General features: G+C 41.9%; 1 long non-coding RNA gene across 6 annotated transcripts in view; it reads right to left on the reverse strand.

The window, feature by feature from the left end:
* Positions 1-18,730, reverse strand: part of LOC146563814 (uncharacterized) — a 114,252-nt gene that overhangs the window by 28,005 nt on the left and 67,517 nt on the right. The window lies entirely within an intron of this gene.

An 18,730-nucleotide genomic window follows, 5' to 3' on the forward strand; every position in this document is an offset into this window, starting at 1 on the left:
TATCTGTGATGTTTATGCAACAAATGAAAGATTCTAGTTACGTTTCCATCACTCAGTAAAGAGCATATTAGGATAACTGATAGGAATCTAATTGAGACACAGAAGTTATTGGATGTTACTAAACAAGTATCAACTTTTCAGGCTTTAGGCGATATTTTATTATACTGCTTCCTCTTGAACTAAAGCAACCTCGGTTATGTGTAGAAATATCGATTCCAGCTTCACTCCCTAAATGAGTATACAACACATTCACAGCCTATGATTATATAATTATCTGTTGCCTCAGTAAATCACTCTAATTATAGGCGCACTGCATGCGACAACTGAATGAAATGCAGGCTGTGTTTTCATGTACATAAATTGAGCTCGTAGAATCAAAAGATTCTGGTGTCGTTTATTTCAACAATAGCACGGACTGTTTGAGGCAATGCATCTGAAGGTTTGCACATTAGTAAGATGATCAAGATGCTGATGCTGATTAAATGTGCAAATATTGGAAAAACTGACACAAGACAGCTTTTTGTCTGTCTGCAAGGGCGATGACATTAATTCCTACTTTAATAATCAAAAGCACAGACACTCGTCTGCTGAGACTTATACTGACCTTCTGAGAAGCAAAAAGGCGCAGCCTGAAAGTTCTGCTTGTGCCACAATATTACAAATTTTCTAACAACAATAAAATTTGTTTTTTTAGACTCTTATAATCTTTGTAGAGGTAAGTTTTAGTTTCCACTGACAGCTGACTTACAGCTATCTTTCTTCAAGCTACAACCACTATTTGGGATTGTCAGCATCCTTTACATCGAGTTCCAGATGCTTCTATTAGGGCTAAAGTTTAAGTTGTACGAAGATAATACTAATAGATACAGGTTGTCCTTTGTTCCATCTGTTCTTCTTTTTGTTTGTTTTTCTAACAGTGTAGGATATTTGGACCTTGTATTGTGTTTTGTACGATGTACTATAATTATGTATTGTGTTGTGTTGGTCTACTGTCTGCTAAGGAAATTGCCTTGTGGGGAAAGGTTTTCCTTTTGTACTCTGCCTTTCAAAGATGGTCTCCAGACAGATTTATTTCCACATATAAGTGCATTAATCAAGGAACAGTTACGGATTATCTCCTGCTATGCACCACAGACCAACTGCCCCGACGAGGAGAAGACAGAATTCTGGCGCGCCCTCGACGACCACCTGCAAACGATTAGCCCTGAGGAACATGTGGCGGTAGGCGGCGACCTAAATGGACATGTAGGCAAGGGGAGAGACGGATATCACCTATTCCATGGCGGCCAAGGATTTGGGACCAGAAACGACGACGGTTGCCGGGTACTGGACTACGCAGAGGCCCACGATCTTGCCGTGACCAACACCTTCTTCAAAAAGAAGCCGGTACACCTCATCACGTACTCCAGCGGCGGCAGAGACACCCAAATCGACTACTGGCTTCAATCCCGCAGCGATGGCAACTACCAGCAATACAGGGCCCTACGATCGGCCGCAAAGAAGGCGGTAGCAGCGGCAAAGGCATCACACTATGACCAACTGTATGAAGAGTTGGACACGCCCGGAGGAGCGAACAAAATCTACCGCCTTGCCAGCAGCCGCCATCGAGCAACACAGGATATTGGCCAGGTCAAACACATCAAGGATGCCAACCATCAAACCCTCCGCGACCCGCCCGCCATCCTCAATCGCTGGAGCGAGTATTTCTCCGATATCTGCAACGTGGAGTTCCCTCACCAGCCAATCCACAGTGCCCCGCCCGTCCCAGGACCTGTCCCGCCAATCACCATCAAGGAAGTGGAAACAGCCATTAAAAATATGAAGAATGGTAAAGCGACCGGACCAGACGACATACCAGCCGAAGTCTGGAAGCTGCTCGGGCGCCAAGGCGCCTTAGTCCTCGCCAGCCTGTTCAATAGCATCATCAGAGACGGGACCGTCCCAGCAGCCTGGTCAACCAGCATAACGGTGCCCATCTGGAAAGGGAAAGGCGATGTGGCTGAATGCTCCAACTACCGCCCGATCCGACTCCTAAGCCATACCATGAAGGTTTTCGAATGGATCATCGACGCCAGGATGCGAGAAATCGTCAACTTAACGCCCAACCAATGTGGCTTCATCAGGGGGCGTGGCACGACGGACGCCATCCATGCTGCCCGCCTGCTTTTGGAGAAGCACCGAGAGAAGTCCAAGACCATCCACATGGCCTTCCTCGACTTGGAAAAGGCGTTTGACCGTGTCCCACACGACCTCATCTGGCACTCCCTGCGATCACATGTAGTTCCTGAAGCCTACGTCAACTGGACAAAGCTCCTCTACCGACAAGTCACCAGCGTGGTCAGAAGCCCAGTGGGAACATCGCCGCCCTTTAACATCAATGTGGGCGTCCACCAAGGCTCGGCACTCTCCCCGCTGCTCTTCATCCTTTGCATGGACACTGCGACGGCGGATCTCCAGTCACCCCATCCCTGGACACTTCTCTACGCCGACGATGTCTTCCTGGCCGATGAATCGCGAATAGAACTGCAATACCAAACGCAGCAATGGAAGACTCGCCTAGCTGACTTCGGCCTGAGGCTCAACACCAACAAGACCGAATACTTAGAGGCTGGCCCCCAGACCGACGGCACGATCAGCGTCAATGGAGAAGATCTGGCGAAAGTACCTCATTTCAAATACCTCGGATCGATGATCAGCAATGACGGCGATATCCTACTAGATGTACGAGCCAGGATCAACGCAGCGTGGATGAAATGGCGCCAAGTCACCGGCGTCCTGTGTGACCGAAGAATGCCCAATCGCCTCAAGTCAAAAATCTACAAGAGTGTAGTGCGCCCCGTCGCCCTCTATGGATCCGAGTGCTGGCCAGCCACCGCAAAGCACGAACAAGACCTTCACACGATGGAAATGCGGATGCTGCGATGGTGCCTAGGCCTAACACGATGGGACCACGTCATGAACACCGACGTTAGAAAGAGGATGGGAATCGCGCCAATCACAGATAAGATGCAAGAAGCGAGGCTGCGGTGGTACGGACATGTGGTACGGAGCGATGAGAACTCAGTGGTGAGAACAGCACTGCGGCTCAGCCCCCAAAGACGTCGACCTAGAGGCAGACCAAAGCGGAGATGGATGGACCGAATCAAGGACGACGTGAAGAAGATCGAAGCCGATCTGACCGACGCCCTTGACCGACCCAAGTGGAGACGACTTTGCAGAAAAGCGGACCCTGCAACCGAGCGGGAAAAACGCTAGGAGGAAGAAGAATCAAGGAACAGTTAATAACACATTTTAGCTAGTGCACGACAACATGCCCAGTCTGGAGTGCTTCAACGGGATTGCTAAGAGAAATGTCCTGACATATATTGGATGGACTGCCATGTCATTTGGTACACAAATGTCATGTCCCCATCAGGATTTGAACAGATTTTTATTGATTTCTTTTAAACTGGCACATAAAATTAGGGATTTTTTCTCTATCCAATTGTTGTTAACATGCTAGCATTTAGAACGTCTGTGATGATGTATAGTCTCATAGACATACAAACATGACCATAGATTTTCTTTACATTGTTTCCCTTTGCTTTGTTCATTTCAAGCATAATTTCTAGTTTAAAATCATAATTTATTCAAAATTATTTCTACATTCCATCAATGTTAAAGCAGCTACATATAAAAAAAATATTTAAAATTAAAGGTATCCCAAAGTAACAAAACTGTACAAATGAGGACCTTTAGTTACAGTTACACTGTTGTTTTTCTTTATGTACTCCTGTCTGCAAAATTTAACAACACAAACTGAATGTTATGTAATGAGGTAAGTTGCAAATGAAAAGTATTTATCTGAAATAAGAAACAAAGAAGAGGGAAATTTAAAGCGCAGTCAGACAGAGAGTAAGAAGAGGTTGAGTAGAACAAACAGCACTTTGTAATCACACATTCACAATGTGCTACCAAAGAGCTCAGCTACTGTTATGTAAACCAGGATGAAACATTCATAGCCAAAAACCTCATCGGACTATCGACCCATTGAGATTGTGCGTGAAAGACGCATATGGAGGGCTGGCTACGATCTGAATCTCATCCATAAAAACAGGAATGCTTAGAAAGGCTCAGTGTGTTAGACAGATGTCAAACTTACTGAATTACCGGTACACTACTTAAGAAACACTTTTACTGGTATGAACTGAAAAATGCTTCCAGAGAAACTAAAGTTGTATTGATAGGGATTGTTGGGTAGAAGGGAGAAGATGAAGGGCAATAAGAGGGGTATATAAGAGGGGAGAATGGAAGAAAATACAGATAGGGATTAGGCAATAAAAAGACAGATGAGATCAAGAGACCGTTCTGACACGCTCAAGCAGCCAATGCTTTCTGTGAGCCTGGGAGCAGCTGAGCTGAGTGGTTGCACACACTCCCACATGCACAAACACACACACACACACACATATGCACCAAATTGTGATGTGGTTAGCCGTGACTTTGTGTCTGACTGGGTGTATATATGAGATGTTTAGAAAGGGGCTGTACTGTAGGAAGTTGTGCCAGATCCCCAACACCACACCCCGCCACCATAAGGAGTAGGAGACTTAGTGGGCTTTTGGCTTCTGTTGTGGTTCCTTTAATTCTCTCCCTGTCTTTTTTTTCTGTCTCTGACTCTCACTCAATCTCTGTCCTAGCTGTCTGTCTGTTTCTCAGTCTGTTTCTCAACGCTCTGCTTCCCTTTGGCTGTTTCTCCGGATTTTCTTCTCTCTATATCCATCGATCTTTCTCTCATCCTTAAACCATTCATCCTTCACTTTCTTCAAGGCAATACACATCCGTGAATAACATTTGAAGTTATCTAACGTCATGAGTCCTGCATGTAACAAATCAAATAGGAAGGCGCGACTCAAGAGCCAGCAATCGAAATTCAGTCGTGGAAAAAAGAACATGACAAGAACTTGGGCAGTAAAAAAGCAAACTTTTTACAAAAACCATCAGTAAAACCTGTCCTACAAATGACTAAAGAACCTGATCTTTTACACATGTGTGAGCCAAGATACTGTAATTTGACCACACGGGCAGTTTAGTTTATGACTGTAATAAATATGGGAACGTCCTGTCAGATAAACCACAACACTCATACGGTGGTGTGGTGTGGTGTGATCATACGGTGGTGGGCTTTGTTAAGGTTTTGGGCTTCTGTTGTGGTTGCTTTGTACCTCGATGCCATTTTTTTCCTCTAAGATTATCCTGGCATTTTTCATCAATCAACTTCTTCTCTGTTTCACCCTGCTTTCTTTGAATATGACTTAATTTTCCTTTAATAACTTATAACTGAATATGAGCAATAATCACATTTGTTCCTTTAGTTTTTCTAATGCTTATTGCTACACAACTTTTTTTCTTCCTTTCTTCCTCTTCTCCTCATCTTTATTTTTTCTTTTTTTAAACTTAAAAAGTTTTAACCTGCCTTTTGCAACACTGGTCGGCTCAAGACTCTGATTTTTCAGTAAACCTATTTGTATACACCCACACCTTCCACACAGAAGCACTGAAGCACACAAATACAGAGAGCACCACGGGTGCATTTGTACACACATGGAACCTGACAGTCTCATTTTCTGCTATACACACGCAATCTTCTAACCTTCTATCAAGCGACCCTGCATGCCTTGTTCACCCATTTCCTACACCTCAAACACTCGCACGGCAACTTAATTAAACCACACTTAAGTCTAGATTGTTCAGCTGGGTTGTTTGAGAAAAAGTGGACCAGGTATTAATCATGTCGTGGGGCCATAAAACTGTTTACACAGACACATTGTGGGGTCTTCTCTTTCGTGTGGGGGACAGATGGGCAGATATTTTTAACGCTAGGCTAAACCTAGCATTGGGTCAAGTGTCTAATTGGAAAAAGCTTCATACAAACGTGCATATGTGTGTGTGAATTACAAAAGGTCATGGCTTCTTTTGCATTGGCTCTTTTTCCTTGTTGTGAAAATGAAGTGACCTTTGACCTATTAATACATTCTAAAGCTACCCTTACTTGCCTCCTGCCCATCTTTCATTCATTTGGTCCCCTGATTTTTTTCTTCCTATTTCTCTGGCTCTCTGTCTGTCTGTCTGCATGTACCTCACTCTCTGTTCCCTAATGAAATCTGTTCCCGGTGGGGTAAAGGGTCAGAGCCCCAGATACACACATGCACACGTAAACACCAAGCCGTGGAGGGAACACATACATACACATGCGGATAGGACACATGCAGACATGCACACATCCATGTGGATAAAAGGATAGACCCCCACCAACATTGCTACAGCCACACACATACACAACACACACAGACACACACTGACCCAGAAATCCCCTCTCTATTATGCAGAATATCAGTTGGCTGATGGTAGAGCTGATTATGCAGCTACCCTCTGCTAGCCCACAACTCCCTGGTGGATATCTGCCTTTAAAACTCCAATCCCAAATGTCTTTTTAGCATATCAATAGAGAATTATATATTCCTAAACAGTGGGACTTACATACATACAGTTTTTCACAACTTTCTCATCTCATAATGTCACAGTGTGAGTCGGATTTTTCTTTGTTTTGTATTTTTAATGTGTGTGCAAACATTCCACACAAAACACACTCGAAAGTAACATTTAGCCGTCACACTGATGTAAAGACTACAGAGGTTTTCTGTCATGATTTCCTTCTCCCTCTGTCACCATAAATATTGCATAAGCAAATTTAGACATGTTATTTTCTGAATTATAATACGTTTTTGTTTTGTTTTTTTTTAAGTGTGTGGCAAAGTCTGGAATCTTAAACCTTGTTTATCATTGGCCATGTGATGCTGGGCTTGGGTAAATGAAATCCACCAGACCACATGACTTCAGCAGGCTGGTCAATGCTCTGTGCCAGCACTACAGCATGTAATATATATACACTGCATAGAAAATACAAACACTTACGTGCAAAACAGTCCCAGTTTAATCAGTAATATTAAATATTGGTTATTCACTCAAAACATTTAGATTATAAAAATGTAAATTGTACAAGACTGCTTGCATAAAACTTTTATTAGATAAGTAAAATATAAATATTAAAGACTACTGATTTAGCAAACTTCAAATCACTAACTGTATTACAGTTGTATATGTGGGTGGTTGTGGCTCAGGAGGTAGTGCGGGTCAGCTGCTAATTGCTAGTTTGGTGATTTAATACCCTGCTCCCTGTGGCCAGTGTGATTTTACAGTTAGAAAAGAATAATTATGGTCCTTCTATTCTCAATTTTCACCCTCCTTGTTCACATTTTAATTTTATTTAATGCAAGTTTCCTTAATTTAAATAGGCTATTATACTTGTGGACTCTAACAGAAGAATTATCATGGCAAACTAGAGAGAGAGAAATAAAAAAAAGTCCACCCTCAAATAAATGGCTTGATAACTTCAGAATTAAAAAAAACTGACCCTCAGTGTTTCTTGCTGCCTACTCCATTTATAATAAATGTAAAAGCTCAATGTGATGTGCAAATGAGTCAGCAGAAACACAGTAACTAGCTCCAGATCGCTCTGCATATGCACTGGCTTTCCTTGGCATCAGAGGGTTGGATTTATAGATTGGTGCAATGTAGATGAATGGAGTAGTGACCCTAAGAAAGATTGCATGCTAAGCAAATAAGAAAGGTAATCTTGGTTTGTGTGTGTGTATATGTGCATGGCCATATATGTGACTAGTACACTGCCACATGCTTGTATATCTGTCTGTTCATGTGTGCATGAGCATGTCTGCAAATTTGTGTGTGTGTGTGTGTGTGTGTCTCCGTGTTTTTGCGTATGTGTGGTTTTGCTTGCTTTATCGTGATGAGATATGAATACAGCCCCTCTTGCACTTCATTAATAATGCTATGCGTTGCCATTCTGCATGTTTTAGCTCGGTAATTGAAAGGCCATCTGTGGTCTACTGGGGAGGTTTAGTAAAGGGTAAACTGTGTGGCTCGTTATTTTAGGTGAAGGAAGCCCTCGGAGGCCAAAGCAAATTAGTTTGTGTCCAGTTTAACCTTCAGAAGAGTCAATTACAGGAGGTAAGGCGATTGCATGCATGTTCTTCAGGACTTTTTGAAGAATTGCTTATATGTTCTCAAAGAGCAATAATAAAACAATGTCAAATTGACCCCGTGGTTCAGGCTAAACTAAAGCACATACTACTTTGTCAAAAAGACAATATGCAAAAACAAAGATAACTGATTACGCCAGGTGTGCCCGTGTGGGTGTGCACGTGTCTGCTTTAATATGTCTGTAAAGACTATAAACATGGAAGCGGACATGACCCGCACGTCTCAGCAGTTTCCTGTGTAAGCTGTAAGCTGTGCTCTGTGTGTGTGTGCGTGTTCTCTCGTCACTCGGGTCTGCAGAAAAGCCCTTTTCACTCTATTATTGTGTCTCAAAGTCTGTGCACCAGCCCACGTGTGTCTGTCTTCGCATTCGTCTCCTGTCACCCGCAATCCTCTCTACATCATTAGGACCTGGCAGGGGTTTTTCTGGTCAAAGTTCACTCTTTCAAAGGTGGGCAGCGATCAGGTCAGGTTTGGTGTGAGGTGACAGTGAACAAGCACAAAGCTGTAGCACTGACACCTCTGAGGACTCGGGAAACATCCAAAATGGACAGCAACTTCAGTGTAATAAGAAAAGGGCAAGAAAAGGTAAAAGCTAATAAAAAATGAGTAAATGACTTATATTATTTTAAGAAAATCACATTAGTAATTGTGGCATTTCAGGCTCACTGTCACAAAAAGCAATGCACACCACAACCCTCATAGTAGCATGAAAGTAAATAAAGTACTCTCTCTGTCTTCCAGATACCTTTAGTTTGTTGTTTTATGTTAACTCCAATCTTAATAAACCCCTTTCTTTGGTTTATTTAGTGGTAATCATTGTGCGGACAGCGTCCTGTCACATTCCCTGCCCCTATGGAGGCATGTTGTTAAAACAATAAACATCTGTACAAAGAAGAATGAGAAAAAACTGTCTGAAAGATGACTCATTCATCTTGTGTCAGTCTGTGTTGGAGAAAGGAAGAAAAAAAAAGACTTGAAAGGGGAGGAAGTTCAGGTTCACCCTGGAATTAAGAATAGGGCATGTTTAGCTTACATACACAGAGACATCTGTTGACATCCACACACCAACACAGCAGTTCCCTCACACTAACACACTCACTCTAACACTGCCAAAACAAATATTTCACACAAGCACTAAGTCAACCTATTCACCCAGTCCCAGCAGTTAAAAGCAAAGTTTTGCCCTCCGGCTAAACTCAAGCCTGACCATAAGCGAGCCTGCGCTTTCAACTCATTTTATTGAATTCCACTTCACTGCTGTATTTTTGTTTTTATTTTGTTTTCTATACTGCTGCATTCTGTTTTGACGTTTGACAACTTGGGAAGACTTGGTGAAATAAAATTACGCCGTGTGCCAATACATTCTTTTTTTGTCTTATATTTCAAGACATTGTGTGGTTATGCTTTATTGCTATCACATTTCTGGATATTTGCAGCGATGATTACGGCAATGAATGTATGCCGCTTCAAGTACACATAATAGTGCTGTTATACACCATATGCAAAAATGGTGAAGTGCCATCCAGTATACCACAGCAGTTTATCGCTTCAGCTATAGCTGCACAGACGAGGGTTTTGGTCTTTGAAATGTCAAAAGGAGATAAGAAGGTGAGTATGCTATAAAAGGCACTGACGAGTCTCTCTCCCCTTTTCTGCTTACAGATGCAATATTTGACATGCACAGCATATGCAAACATAAATTTACAAATTGTGCATGCCATATATGAATGCAAGTGTTGTTTACACAATGACTCACAAAAACCATCCAATGACTAATGAAGCATAATGAAGCTCTGAGTAGATAAAATACCACGACTGAAGAGTAATGTAATGGCATCCAGCGGGACAAAGCTAAGACCTACATCTGATGCTTTCCTTTTTTTTGTCAGTGCAGTGGCAGCAGCCTCTGTCTAATCATCTTGTTTCTGTTTAGTTTTTTTTAGGAGGGAGTGCATATTCTTTTTTCACAGTCTCATTGTTCAGATTGAAATCTCTTTAAATCCTGTTACAAAACACATCCAGTTTGAAAACACGTGCAGACGGGTATGTTAGGAAAGAATATTTAGATATAGACTCTAATAAAGCTGTATGCCTTTACAGAGTGTGTGTATTTACGTCATTTCTGAGCCACCTTTGATCATCCTCGGCAGCCTCGCCTCTGTCAGTGCGCCCCAGGGTGGCTGTGGCTACAATGTAGCTTGCCATCATCAGTGTGTGCATGGGTGGATGGCTGGATGTATAAAGTGCTTTGAGGTCCTTAGGGACTAGTAAAGCACTATACAAATACAGGCCATTTACCATTTACAGGCCATCCTTTATTTTTTATTATTCCAGCACATTCTATCACGGATAAGTCGTGTATGCTGAACTACTCACGAGAGAAAATCGATAAACCTTTGATTTCACTTCATTTCACATAAACATGAACTCTTTGTGACTCCAGCGTGTCTGTTGGTGGCCAAGAGGGCTGGGGGTGGCGCTGTTAGGTTGGTGGTGGTGATGGGGGTGGGGTATTGAGTGGGTGCATGTGTATGAATGTATGCCCATCTCCCCAGATGAACAGGATGTGGGAGGTCAAAAAGGAGAGGGTCAGAAGTCAAGCCTGACTAAATAATAACCAGATACTCTTTTCAGTAATACACACATGCACACACACACATATATGCACTCACAGAAACACAGACACACACATTGTCCAAACGCAACTCTATATGTTGTTATTTTTGAAAAGTCTGGACAGTGTCTTCCTTTGTGACCTCCTTACACAAAAACACACTTGAATATGCTCTGTCTCTTTGCCTGTGTCTTTGGCACTTAGACACCCACCTTCACACACACATGCACACACCACACACGCACACACGCATATGCACATGAGGAGCAACATAGAGGATTGGAATAACCAGGGTGTCCTCATAAGAAAAACAAGTCTAATTTTACATCAACTAGCAAATACTCTGTTCCACCTGCATTCTCTGGGAATAGTGCATGCTGACCTCAAACCTGGAAACATAATGGTTGTGGAACGCCATCAGTATCCCATCAAAGTTAAAGTTATTGACTTTGGCCAAGCACGTCCCATATCTAAGTGATTCCTGGTTCCTGAGAGCAGACGGTTTGGTACAGAGAGCCTAAAATTATGCTTCGTATTCCATTTAACCCTTTAAGACCTACCATAGAACCAAGTCCACCAGAGCTTATATTATATTTTATATGCTGCAATGCCATTTTTGGGAGCATTTCAAGTTGCTATACATCAATACAACCATTATAGCCCAAATTTTAATAATATGTATGCATTAAGTGCATAGTATTTACATAAACTACAAAAAAATTGAAAATCGTTTTTGTTTTTTTAACATATATTTCTAGTTAGAGAAATTTAAGAGGCTTATCCCTCAAAACTGTAAATACAAAAAAGTTGCACAAAATAGTTTCCCACCACAGGAAATTTATTTTGAGTGTCTTCATAGTTTTATTTTTGAAATACACCAATTTTTATACACTGCAGGAAAAATGAAAATACATATCATAGTGCAAATTTGCAAAAAAGCAGCATATGCATCAAAATAAACTATTTCCAGCAGTGCAATAGGAGTCCTAAGCATCCCAGAAACGACACAGAAAGTCATAAAGTCAAAGATAACTTTTAAAAACACCAGTATAGGCTCATGAGGCCCTGATGGTAAAAAACTACATTTCCACGAAATGACGTCACTTCCGGTTTCGGGCAGGTAATGGCGGACATGTGAAAGTTCGCGATGACGTCTAGGAAATGTTATGAACAGCTGATCGGATCGGCAAAGCGTGTTTATGGAATATTATGTATTTGTTGTTGCAAGTGCTTTTTATGCAGTTTTTGCATAGCTATATGTGGAAGGAAACCGTGACCTAGGACAAGCTGATGGCATCACAACACTGGAGGTTCTCCAGCATCTATTCTATGACACTGACCTCTCTACGAGTTCCCTTTGCATTGACATTAGAAGGACAGAGGGAGAAAACCTTGTGATCTCTCAGCAGACTTAAAATTGGAAACAAGAAACACCACACAAAATCAATCTCCTGCAATCCCCAGCATTGTTTCTTTGACCCCAGACAAAAGTAAACATTCAATTTAAAACCACAAACAGGGATTGGAAAAAGCAATTAACAGCAAAATTACAGATGCATTCCAGTCCAAATGCTTATCCACATTGTAAAACCCAATACTCAATTAAATCTGATTACAACAGTTTAATATTTTAACAAAAAAAATAATTAAGTTGCTCCAACAATTATCACCTTGGCTTTTTTTTTCACTTCCCCCACCCCAACCAGTCACTGCTGTGACAACAATCTGGTTCTGCCAGAGGTTTCTTCCTCTTACAAGCAGGTTTTTCATTCCCACTGTGGGTAAATGCTTGCACATAGGGAATCGTCTGATTGTGGGGATCACCAATATTCTACAGGAACAAGCAATTCTTGTGAAAATTTAAAACAAAATAGACTAAATGACAAAAAAACAACCAACAAATCTGGTCTTGAACTTGGGCAAAATTTTGGTGAAAATCCATTCAGTAATCACTGGGTGAAGTTCTTACCAATATTCGAAGCAGAGCAGCAGGTCTTGTGAATTATTGAGGGACATAACATCATTTCTGCACATCAGTCCTTCAGCCAGACCTTGCACAACACATTAAGACAGATAACTTGGATACAATTTACTGTTTATGTCATGTTAAATAAACCAGCTTTAAGCATCAACTAATTGTTGTTTGTCATTGTTCCTTCCCCTCAGTCTCCTAGTAGGTGTATCTGTGGTATTGATTTGAAAATTCTAAGTCGCCTCATTTTTAAGTGATCCCATTCACAAACGGGTGTGCTCTGTTCCACCTGCCTGAGCAGATACCGCCACAGTGTCAAAATGAAACTATTGTGATTTTGACAAAACTATTTTAATGTTATATAACAAGTTATATAAGGTATATAAAATCACTGGACACTTTGTACCATTGTAGCACCAGCTTGGACACTCTTTTACATTAAGTACTGGCACAGATTCCACAAGATGCTGAAAACATTCCTCTGAGTCCTTACTCTGACATGATAACATCACACCATCGATGCAGATTTCCAGCTACAAATCTGTGATAGAAATCTCCTGTTCTGCCACATCCTGAAGGTGGTCCTGTTGGATTAAGGTCCGGTGATTCTGTAGTCCATGTGAGTACAGTGAACTCATCATGTTCAGTAAACCATTGGGAGATGATTTGAGCTTATTAACAAAGTGTTGTATCCTCCTGGAAGCAGCCATCAGAAGATGAGTACACTTTAGTCACAAATTAATTCCGTTATAGCTACTTTGTCACAGGGATGGCTACGACCAGCAACAACACTCAGGTAGGCCGTTATAAATAATGTTCGATTCGAAGAGGCTAAACGCGTGCCAAGAAAATATCTCCTACACCATTACACCATCAACACTAGTGTGAACTAGCTTGAGAACTGTTGATTGCTGGATATTTTCTCTTTTTCCAACAGTTCTCTATAAACACTGGAGATGTTTGTGTGGGTAAATCAGCAGTTTCTGAAGTATTCTGAACAGACAAAACCCATACCAGGTTCAAAGCCAGTTGATCAGGTGTACTTAATAAAGTATCCATGAATGTACATGAAAAATATTTGAAATATTTCTCTTAGGTAGTGAAAAAACCAGAAACAATTAAAAAGACAACAATAATTCTAGCTTGTCTAAAGTAGTGCTGAGCGTCTGCTGACTTTGAATCATAATCTGATCGGTGATCACGTACAGTTGGTAAGACAGGCTTCCACTGTTTCTGTCACTGGCAGAGTTTTCTCAGCCTCAACCTGCGACTTTAAGGCTTTAATATGACAACAGGCCTAGCTCCCACATTAACCATTAACGTAACTATCTTTTTATTAGCCACAGCCGCTAGCTAACTTAATGATTAGTCTAGTCTAACAAAATGAGGAGTAGGGGAGACCGGGGATAGTTGTAACATTTTTGACATTTGTCTGTAAATTGGAGCTCTTTTAAGGTAGTGGATTCAAAATGTAATGCAAAGTATTTACATGTCTCTGCTAATACATAGTGCAGCTATTTTCTCTACAGCACAATTACCCATTGCATGGTATGGTCTCAAACACAAAGAGTGAAATGTTACAATTAACCCCATAGTCTGGGTTAGTTGTAACATATCCTGGGGTGAAATGTAACATAATGAAATAAGGGTACTGACAAAACATTAACATGTAATCTTTTTTATTCAACACATGAATGCACTTAGAGCCATTTATGTAGCTATGTGTGTGTGTAACAGAATGCAGAAATCTAGCTTTTGAACATATTCCAACCCCCCAAAAAAGACAAATTATGGAATTTTCTGCAACTGAATATTTCATTAATTTTGGTTGGTCTTCCTTGAGTTTGGCCTCATTGGCTCAGTGGGCATTATAACCTACAACTCTTGCACCAATTTTGAACATAACAATGAAGCTGAAAAAATGTAGTTGTTCACCAGCATCGCAATTCCATTACTTTTTATCATGGCTTACCTTGGTGTGGTTTGCAAAGTGCTTCAGAAAGATGAGGAAATCTGTTTCTTGCACCCATCCTGATTTATTTCCACTACCAGTACTTCCTACTGGTCCATCTCTGACACAGTGATCTGCATAATGTATGTGTGGGAACACAAACAGTGGAGGAATTGTGTTGCCAATGGCATTAACTGCATATACAAAAGTGACCAGTGAACCTCTCTCTGCTGATGTCGTTGCCCCAACTTGTTTAATATAAGTTAAAGTAATAGTGTGGTAAGTTGTAACATGTGCATTATTGTTACAACTAACCCAGACTCCTATAGCCATGAACTAGCTAACATTACAGCCAACGGCTAAAACATTAGCACTAAAGACCTACACAGAATATATCCCCATAGACATACAAATAACATAATTCAAGTTTGATGAGTTTAACTGCAAAGCAGATAATGCTATTAGAAATTGAAATAAAGAAGAAAAACTTACTTTTTGGCATACAAATGATTTTTATTCGTGTTAAATTGTCTGTGTTTGACAAAATGTGCTGATTTTTTACATGTGATAGCAGAACTGAATTAGGCATGCACAGGATGAATCACATCATTTGAAACTTAGCCCTGATTGGAGAAATTGGAAGTGTTACAACTGACCCATGTTACAACTATCCCCGGTCTCCCCTACAAGAAGGATTGATATGGGGGTGGAGCAATCCTTTCAGCAAAGGCAAGTTTAGACCCTTCTTTTGTGGTGATCAAAGACCCCCAAATTTTGTGACATTGCCATCATTGAAAGTGTCGTAATTTGCCAACTCATCTACTAGAGACGGGACACAATGAAAACACGTCTAACTGTCCCGTGTTCTTGATATCACAATGCTTCTACAGCTGGGGACATCACTGAGACTTAGAAAGTGTCTGCTTATAAATATTTTCTGTCTAAATAGCATAAATAAAATAAATAGCATAAATATTAATCAATATAGGCTAGATATCTGGAGATTACTAGCTTCATTTAAACCTTCCAAATTAGTGGTCCTATAGCTTATTGCTAGCTGCTAGCAATAAGCTAGCTGCTTACTTCATGTCAAAAGGATGTTAATGTCAATGGCCAACGGCAGCCTGTATTCAGTTTGAATATGGCTGTAAATTAATATGGATAAGTTTATGCCTTTTATTGGATTGGAAATTTCATCTCACTGCTACATTTGACGTTTAGGTGACAGCACAAAGAGTGAGAGGGGACAACAGAGAGGCAGAGAGAAGGATAAAGACAACAAAGAGAGAGACAGCAAAAAGAAACAGGAGCGTGTGGATAGGTAGTTATAAAGCCAAAGTAGCTTCTGTTTTGCCCATACACACTGATGATGATTTCACATCACTAAGCAGGGTTATCAAATGTGTATAGAATCTTATGAGAATCTTATAAGTTTCCTAAGATTATATTTTTGTGTTATTTTCTCATTGAAAATAATGTGTTTGTGTGTAATTGTCTGAGCAAAGAAGGAGCGAGGAGGATGTCGAAAGAGAGAGAGAGAGGACAGAGAGATTGTAGAAGAGCAGAAAGAACCAGGTGAGCAAATTAGCAGATAATGAAGTTCGGTGGAAAAACACACATTATTTTTCACAAAATAATTTTAAATGTATTTATGAATGCTTTGTGTGCTTTCCAGTAGACACTTAAAAATGCCAGTGGACATTCTACACAAAATGTATTGATATGAAAATTTGCATTTGACGGGGTTCGTTTTATTCAAAAAAAATGTCTGCCAGGATTGTTCCCACTACACTGATGTGACTCACTACAAATCTACTCTTTGTATGGGAGTACATGATGGTCTGTGCTGGGTCTGTACAATACAGGGAGTGTTTTTCTGGATTCAAAAACATTGATGTAAAAGCTTCTCTTTCAGCAGTTTGTTCCTTGTTCTGGTGAATGGATTGGTACTGTGCTGTTTCCCCATCTTTATGGAGTAATTAGCCCTCCTTTTATTGTTGAAATTATATATATATATATATATATAAGAGCCTTCATCAGGAACTCAATGGGGATGTGGCGTACAACACTAGAGGCCAACTCCAAGCCCATAGCACAAGTCACCATCAAGTGCGGGATCTACCAAGGAGATGCTCTGTCCCCACTGCTGTTCTGCATAGGCCTGAACCCCCTCAGTGAGATCATTAACAAGACTGGCTACGGATACCGACTACGGAACGGAACAGTTGTCAGCCACCTCCTGTACATGGATGACATCAAGCTGTATGCCAAGAGTGAACGAGACATCGATTCACTGATCCACACTACCAGGCTATACAGCAATGACATTGGAATGTCGTTCGGACTGGAGAAGTGTAGTCGGATGGTATCAAAGAGAGGGAAGGTAGTCAGAACTGAGGGGATTGAACTACCAGAAGGCAACATTGCAGACATAGAGGACAGTTACAAGTACCTGGGGATCCCAAAGGCGAATGGGAACCATGAAGAGGCCGCTAGAAAAGCTGCAACCACCAAGTACCTGCAGAGGGTCAGGCAAGTCCTGAGGAGTCAGCTGAATGGTAAGAACAAGATCCGGGCCATCAACACGTACGCCCTGCCTGTGATCAGGTACCCTGCTGGGGTAATAGGCTGGCCAAAGGAGGAGATAGAAGCCACTGACATAAAGACAAGAAAGCTCCTTACCATGCATGGAGGGTTTCACCCCAAATCCAGCACCCTGAGGCTGTACGCTAAGCGGAAGGAAGGGGGCCGGGGACTGGTGAGTGTCAGCACCACAGTCCAGGATGAGACAACGAACATCCAAGAATACATTGGGAAGATGGCCCCAACTGACCGAGTGCTCAGTGAATACCTCAGGCAGCAGAAACCCAAGAAAGAGGAGGGAGACGAGGAACCATCATGGAAGGACAGGCCCCTGCACGGTATGTACCACCGGCAGATAGAGGAGGTGGCTGATATCCAGAAATCCTACCAGTGGCTGGACAAAGCTGGACTGAAAGACAGCACAGAGGCACTAATCATGGCAGCACAAGAACAAGCTCTGAGCACAAGCTCCATAGAGGCTGGGGTCTATCACACCAGGCAAGACCCCAGGTGCAGGCTGTGTAAAGATGCCCCAGAGACAATCCAGCACATAACAGCAGGGTGCAAGATGCTAGCAGGCAAGGCATACATGGAACGCCATAACCAAGTGGCCGGCATAGTGTACAGGAACATCTGTGCCGAGTATAACCTGGAAGTCCCGAGGTCAAAATGGGAGATGCCCCCAAGGGTGGTGGAGAATGACCGAGCTAAGATCCTGTGGGACTTCCAGATACAGACGGACAAAATGGTGGTGGCTAACCAACCGGACATAGTGGTGGTAGACAAACAGAAGAAGACGGCCGTAGTGATCGATGTAGCGGTTCCGAATGACAGCAATATCAGGAAGAAGGAACACGAGAAGCTGGAGAAATACCAAGGGCTCAGAGAAGAGCTCGAGAGGATGTGGAGGGTGAAGGTAACGGTGGTCCCCGTGGTAATCGGAGCACTAGGTGCGGTGACTCCCAAGCTAGGCGAGTGGCTCCAGCAGATCCCGGGAACAACATCGGAGATCTCTGTCCAGAAGAGCGCAGTCCTGGGAACAGCTAAGATACTGCGCAGGACCCTCAAGCTCCCAGGCCTCTGGTAGAGGACCCGAGCTTGAAGGATAAACCGCCCGCAGGGGCGTGCTGGGTGTTTATATATATATATATATAAAAAAAAAAACACCCAGCATATATATATATATATATATATATATATATATAGTTGAAAGCACTTTTAAGCACCCCACTGCCATGTTTATATTACGTATATACTGTTCGGGTCACTCTGACCCGACTGTCAAAGTGGAGGTTAAAGGGGTCATAAACTATTTGTTTCTTTGGATCTGTAAGACATATTTCACCCCAAACACACACATACACACATGCACACACATACAACCTGAGAGCTTGTCCCGTTGACAGGGTATCAGTCACGAAACAGGGGAAAGAAAAGGAGACGAGAGCCATACAGAGAACCAGGGAGGCTAGATTTAGCCTGTCAGTCTTAAAAGGTCAAGGGTCACAGT

Source organism: Mchenga conophoros, linkage group LG11, assembly GCF_057382185.1.
Source record: "Mchenga conophoros isolate Kocher_MC1m ecotype Shallow Benthic linkage group LG11, M_conophoros_male_GT1.1, whole genome shotgun sequence".
Taxonomy (NCBI): domain Eukaryota; kingdom Metazoa; phylum Chordata; class Actinopteri; order Cichliformes; family Cichlidae; genus Mchenga; species Mchenga conophoros.